Source organism: Myotis davidii, unplaced genomic scaffold (genome assembly GCF_000327345.1).
Source record: "Myotis davidii unplaced genomic scaffold, ASM32734v1 scaffold38, whole genome shotgun sequence".
Classification (NCBI taxonomy): domain Eukaryota; kingdom Metazoa; phylum Chordata; class Mammalia; order Chiroptera; family Vespertilionidae; genus Myotis; species Myotis davidii.
In genome coordinates, this window is record NW_006291383.1 from 3395621 (window position 1) to 3403342 (window position 7722).

Sequence of the window (7722 nt, forward strand, 5' to 3'; positions counted from 1 at the left end):
GAGCCTCTGACTTCTTGTGATACTTCTGGGGGCTGTCACCAAGGGTTTCAGGGACGTCGGCTTGTTAAGCCTCCGTGCAGTGGGTCTGCGCTGGGGAAAAGTGTGTAAGAAACAGGGTCTGCTAATGTTCCAGACACTGATATTGAAACCAGAACGGAGGATGGATGCTCTTGTCTGTTAACTACATGGTGCCCTTGAGAATGTTAAAGCCCTTTAGGAAGAAAGCTAATTTGCACTTTACTGACGGCTATCCATACATTTTGTCCCCACCCCACATTTAAAATGCACAGGGGAAAAGAATGAAGGAAGATGTAAGGGATTTTTTAAAGTTTGATTTTATATTTTCTTATATTTGCAAAATGTTTATTAAAGGCCTAAAAACTCCACATTTAGCATATTCTGTCCATAAGTCTCAAGATAAATGCAAAAATAAACAAAATAGAGGCCTCCAGAAGCTTATTTTCTTGGAGGCAACATGCGCCAGACTCCATATACTAGTATATCAACGCCTCCCTTCATCCTTCTCCTTTATTTGCCCCCCTTTTTCCTCTATAGCACCTTTTTCCCATATAACATCCAGATTTTCCTAATTCAGTTATGGAACAACTCCCCCACCACACTGTAGTCTGTATGAGGGAGTCTGCTCTATTTACTTTGAGAGAGTAATAGTTTGGTAAAGAGTTTGATAGCCTAGAGGATTGCTCAGCACATATTAAGCCCTCAGCAAATATTTGTGGGAAGAATGAACTGGACACTAAGCTAAGAAATAACACCAAAGAAAACAAGTTCAAAAGTTGATCTCTTCACTAATTAAATTCAATTAGCAGAGATCTCTGAGCAGCTGTTTTGTTTAAAAGACTGTGTTAAGTACACATTTGCCTTTAAGGAGCTTATAATTTAAAGATAGAGAAAAGATACTAATATATGTGTGTAATCAAACAGTTATGTATACTATAATCTTTGCTATAAGAGAGTGAACACGAAAAGTCAGAAGGTGCTATATTTGCTATGTTTTGACATCATGGGTGTGGTGTTGAGCCAGGAGATAGGGCTTGAGAATTCCACACTGATTGCTTTCCCTACCCCAACCTGAGTATATCAAGTTTGGTTGGCAATAAGCAGTTTGATTCAGAAGGGACCAGAATCTAGAACATTAACTCCAGTAAGATTTGTGAAGCAAATGGAGAAGGAAGACAGAGGAGACGGAGAGAGCCTCCAGACCACAGTGCAGAACTGACCCAGGTGTAGGAGGTAGGAAAGTAAGGGAAGCAGGATGGAAAACAGGAAGGTCTGAGACTAGAGTGCAGTGCAGGCATGTGCCTACCTGAATCCCCTGCCACACCTGGTCACTAGGTAGGCACAGCCTGAGGGAAGAGTGGCCTGGGCCCATATGCAGTGATGGAGCTCAGAGCACAGCAGTCAGCGGTTTTTGTGAATTGCTCTTATAGCAGAAATTATGACAAGTAATTCCCACGGCTGTACCCACACCAAAATGAGACGCTTTAAATATGCACAGTTAATTGTATGTCAACTATGCTTCAATCTACATATATAAAAGAGTAATCGACCATTATGACTAGACGAGCTGGATGACCAGCCGATAGCTATGATGTGCACTGACCACCAGGGGGCAGATGCTCAATGCAGGAACTGCCCCCTGATGGTCAGTGTGGTCCCACAGCCAACCTCCTGTGGTCCCTCTCCCCAGCCAGCTGGCCCCAATCTGCCCTGATCACCAGCCAAGCTGAGGGACCCCTCCCGTGCACAAATTTGTGCACTGGGCCTCTAGTAAAATTATAAAAACACGAAAGTCATAATGGCAGATAAAGCGGAGATTAAACATAACAAGAGAGTTATGTTTAATAACTCTGGACAACCTTATGCCAATAGATTTGGAAACTTGGAAATGTACTTTACCGAATCTTATTCAAAAGAAACAGAAAGTCTGATTAATACCAGCATTATAAAAGAAATTAAAACAAATACTTTACAACCTAGTAATCCTGTTCAAGGAGTAATACCCAAGAGACACACACAAAAATGCTCAGGGCAGTAATGTTTGAATAATAAAAACTTGAAACATTTAAATAGACTAGATACAGGAGACTAGATAAATCAGTTGTGCTCTATTTACACAAAGAATATACAGCAGTAAAAATGTATAACCTTAAACTGTACACAGCCAAATTTTGGAAACATAAAACAATATTTACTAAAACAGTAAATCCCAGAAGACTAAACATAATACAGTGTTCATTGAGATAACAAAAAAATAGCAGAATTAAACAATATGTTATTCAAGCATACATGCAAATGTGATAGAATTATGTATTTTAAAAAGTGAGGAATTCATAATCAGGCTAGTAATCCCTTCTGAGATGGGGGGTGGAGGGTGGAGCATGACAGACAATCTGTGAGGAATGATAATTCTTGGGTTTACGAACATTGATTATATTATGGGCATCTCCTAGGCCAGATACCAGTCCTATTTACCATAACTCACATCTTCTCACCTTGTTAAGAAAATGGTCTTTGCAAACTTGACCTTGCTTCTCTTAGCCCATGCTGATTAGTCATGCTACACTGCAGATTTTCCAACAGGCGTAGCTCTCAGAGAGGCCTTTCGGGTTACTCACCATGAATTCAGAATTCATGTATCAGTGGAATTTTCCGATTGTGACCGAAGACCTGGTGGATTTTCAGTTTGCAAACATGATTTAGTATCCCATTTCAAATTTTAATCTCATCTCACTTCACAATTTTAATTGCATATAAAAGTGGCATTTTCCCTGGTGACAAAAATAGAAAAATGTGAAACTACAGATAAGCACAAAGTAGATAATAAAGTTCATTATGATGCTAGCACTCAAAGATACATCCTAAAACTGCTGAAAGTGTGTACAGACACATATACAAACATAGTTCACAAAATTAGAAATACTGTAGATATTTTAAAGCCTGTCATTTTCCATGTTATTGATTATTTTTGTTAATAGTGCCATATTGTCTCTAATAATTACATAATATTCAGATATAGGGATTGTCAAAATATGTCCTGAGGCCACAGCCAGCAGCACCTGTTTTTTTAAAACAAGTTGTATTGGAACACAGGCCTGCTCATTGGTTTACATATTGTCTAGAGCTATTTCAGCCTCACTGAGTAGTTGTGACATAGACTGTAACATGAAACTATTTTGACCTTTGGCAGAAAAAGTGCCAATCCTTATTGGTGTGCATGTTGGCTATTTTCAATTTTTTCCTGTTTTAACCACCTTGAATCACAGATCTTTTCAGCCATTCTAAATAGAAATTTGATGTATGAAAGTAAATATCCTGTATAAGGCTTTTCAAACACGTGGCCAGGTTTCCTCCTGAAGATGGCAACAATTGACATCACTACACTCTTCACAGTAAAACTTGTGGATGGAATAGCTCCCGCATGGCATGCACACTCTTACCACCGACTTCTGATCATTTGCTCTTGGTGGGTTTGAATGATCCCTTAGTCACGATACTAATGACTTTTTTGGTCTATCTTCCTCGGCCTCTCTCAGGCCTTTGACATACTGACCCCCTTCTTTCCGTGCCTCCGAGGCCCTCCAGCCTCCCGCTTTATCTCCGCTCACTCTGTCCTCTTAGCTATTCTTCTTCCTCCAGTATCTTCCTAGCGGAAATTTCCCAGAACAGGCCTGGACTCTTGCCTAAGTCTCTTTTTTCTTAGCATTTATGTTTGATCTCTTTTCTCACACCCAGCTTCATACTATCCTGCCACTGGCGTCTACCTGGCATATTTTACCTGTATCCTATGATGCTGAAGTAGCCTTCTCCCTGGTCTACTTATAGTTTTACATTTTCCTCAATTTTTATATATCCCGAACAGATTGCTTTCTTTTAAAAATCGTAATTAATTTCTGCTCATGAATCTGCAATGGACTCACATTGCTTACAGAATAAAGTTAAAATTCCTTTCATTGTTATTTAATACTCTTCAAATTGGGCCCCCAATTTGCCTTTTAGGCTTTAATCTCCTTAATTAGATTGTTTGCAAAACTGGTAGCTTTAAAATATTGAGCTATTCCCTATTCTTCAAGTATGCATTTTTAAACCCATATATATTTTGGTGAGCTCCATATGTATAATACGTTCTTTTATCATTTTCCTTAATGCCCTCTGCCCAGCCCATTAAATCATACCTATTCTTCAAGGCCTAGATTTCATTTAGTCTTAAAAAGTTTTAGTTTTCATAGCATCAGCCAGAAAATGTAGCTGCCTCCTATGAACTCTCCATAGTAATTATATGGTTATCTGTGCCTGTCATATGATGCTTTATACACAATAATTCTGAAAGTCTTTCTGTGATATTTGTTTTACATTAAAGTATTGCATGCTTTGTGTGCCTTCTTTTTCTTGGCATCCTGGCTGTGCTGTCCAGAAAATAGAGAGATTATTATTGAATACATGACTGAATGAATGAACTGCTCATTAACCTAATAGAAGAAAAATCCATATGATAGAGGGACAAAAACAATATAGTATTCATTATTAATATTATCTGTAGAATATAAGTATATCAGATGACAAGAAAGCATTTGTTATTGTAGGAAGTCAAAAAATTCCCTGGCATAGTGTATTTGCATATTTGTGTATGTTTTGTGTATTTGCTGAACACTAACTTTATCTAGATTGTTTTGTAAGATATAGAGGAAAAAGGACTTACATTGAAGGCAATTTTTGTCTAGGGTCTTTCATTGCCCAGTTATAAAACCTTGGGTACAATATTTCACTTCTCTGGGCTTCTGTTCCTTACAGTGAAGGGAAGGGGTGCAACTAGGTGATATCTAAGACCCTTTCTGAACATCTGCAAATAGAGAGCAGCATCTCAAATAGACATGCCACTGAGAAGCCTATGTTGTGTTATGCAACAGCCACCATAAGGTTTTGTGTTAGGAGACCTCCAAGGACATCTCCCTCCTTAGCCAAAACTGAACTCACAATAAGGGGCTTACACAAAGCATGTGTTCTGAGAAAGACCTAGATCAGCAGCCTGGGAATTAAATTTTTGTAGAAGCCACTAAGCTGAAATGGAGTTCTTTAATATGAAGAAAAAAAAAAAGCTATTTTCTATTTAGAAGTAGCTAGGAGTTCTGGTCTTCTACAGTGAAGCAGATAAAATGCCCTGGACAAGCGCTCTCTGTCAACAACAGTCACATGTTTTGCATGAGATTTTACTTAATTTTTCTTTGTACATTTATCTTTACAATAGTACAATCTCTGCAACTTTTCTGAGAATTATGATTAAATCACCTCTTCTTTAGTAGATATCAGACCAGGAGCGCACTTTTAAAAAATACTTGTTCTTCCTATACTGCTTTAACTTATTTCCCTTATATTTCCAAAAATCTTAACTGTGCTACAAGGGTCAGCTTTCCCCCATACTTCCTTGGTCAAAAATTTTACTGATTAAATTATAATAATGGCATGCTAGAGCTTAAAAGGATCATAGAAATAATTTGGTCCAATCTCTTCATTTCCAGTCATTAAAATTGAAGACCATGGAGATTTAACAGTTTAAGGTCACTGTACTATCCTGGATTTCCTAGGAAACAAAGCCTGAGGAAAGGCTTAAATACTAATGCTCCATTGGGAGGGAAACCCCAGCTGCTGAGTCAGAGAAAGGGGAAGTGAGGTGGGGAAGGATGGAAAGCAAATACACAACCATGTGTGTCGTTAAGTGTTTCCCTCCACGTCCTGCGTGGTTCAGGGTTCGGGTCTGGAAGAGGAGCCGCACACAAATGAAATAGAAAAGACACAAGATAATTTGGGAATATTGGGGGACCAGGCGGCAAGTCCAACTCAAGAGGAAGGACTTCCACTGTGCTCAGGCCTCACCAAGCTTTTTATAGTGAGCGGTAAACAAGGTAGTGGTTACCATAGTTACACAGTTCTTGTGAGTTTCACTTGTTTACACCATGGTTATACTTCCTGCACATCCTCAGCCCCTTAGCTTCTCAGATAAGATCTAGGGAGTGTTATAGGGTCAAGCCTAATTATGCTAAGAGGATTGTGCCCTCTAAGCTAGGACTTGTTTGTGACTTTGCCAGCAGGTCAGTCTGAGGCTTAACCCTATATCAGTTTCCCGCACATGTGTTATTATGCTGCCCACTGATCCCCAAGATCCAAAAGACAAAGCTGGAGACTCTGCAGATACCTGTGTTCAGGCTTTCAGACAGCCCCAGACACCCACACCAGGCTTCCCAATGGTCTGTCCGAGAGAGAAGGAAGCGAGAATGTACCTTCTGGATGGCTCTTCTTCTCCCTAATGCTCTTCAAAGTTCACCCATGGGGAGTTCACTCCCTCACACTTCCAGGTTGTGTTACCTGGCCACTTTGGCATCTCCTGGCAAAGTCAAATCCCACGCCCTGTAGCAGGTTGCCTAGAAGTGTTGGTAGAGGCCTGAGGCTCTGGATGAGGTGTCAGTAAGCCGAAACCCAAATGGACTTGGTTGCTGCTGTAACTGTCAAAGCAGAACAGGTAGCTGGGTATTTTGGAGCCAGGAAAGGCCAAGAGAAAACTGAAGATGGGTCCAATATTGTTTCATCGCTTCAGAATAACACAATCAAGATCACAAACCAATGTCTTTACACTAAATGGAATGCTCAGATAATAGCCCAGTTTCTCAACCTACTTTCAAAATTCTCTGTAATCTAAATTGACTTACTTAGTCAGCGATTTGCCAACTAGACAGCTTTCTGAGAATTAACATCATCTGCCACTGAACAACTCAACCACTGGGACTGAGAACCCAGAACGCTTGTGTTGACATGACTGTTCATTCCAGGAAATCCTCACCAAGGTAGATAAGAATGCAAACTAATTAAAAAGTCAGTGTTTCCTTTACAAAATTCTTGCAAACCCATTTGTCCAATAAAAAGTTTTCTCATCTGGGCAAACAGCTTGTTTTTCAAACAATAGTTTGTTATTTTCAAGATCCTCCCTCAATCTTAAACTGTTATTCACAAATTTTACCAAATTCCTATCATCCACCTTGAAGGGCCTGCTTTAAATTCTTGAGCCAAAGTCTCTACCTTTTGAAATAAATATTTGATTGTCTTAGAGACCCCCAAAAATAAGCCCACCAGGAGATAGGCAATTATTGACAAATGACCAAATGATTCACACAAATAAGTGAAATCATAGTCTGAATCCCCAAAATAAAGTCAGGAAAGACCCCACACAGAATGGATAAGACTAATCATTTATTCAATTCTAAAAATTCAAAATATCACAATGCAATAAAATTAAAATATATCTATTTAGAATTACATGAATATCACCCAATTTCATTGTGCATAGTGCCCAGTTTATTGTATAAATTCATATACTTTTCACTACATTCCTCTCTGTTTGTAAATAGTGTGAAATTTTCCCTCAGAGGTGGATTAAATTAAATACCAGCCAGTCAGTCCAATGTAAGCTTTAGGTTAGGAATTCTCTTAACACATCTGTGAGTTCAGAAGATACATAAGTAAGCCTATGACCTTTTGTAACCAGTGAGATGAAAACATTAAATAGATTGATATTTATAATAGCAACAATGTCATATAAAATGCCAACATAATCCCATTTAGAAATTAGCAAAAACTACATGAAGGAAAATGTAGATTTTTACTAAAGGACATAAAAGAAGACTTGATTAATAGAGGGAGAGAGAGACTAAGTTC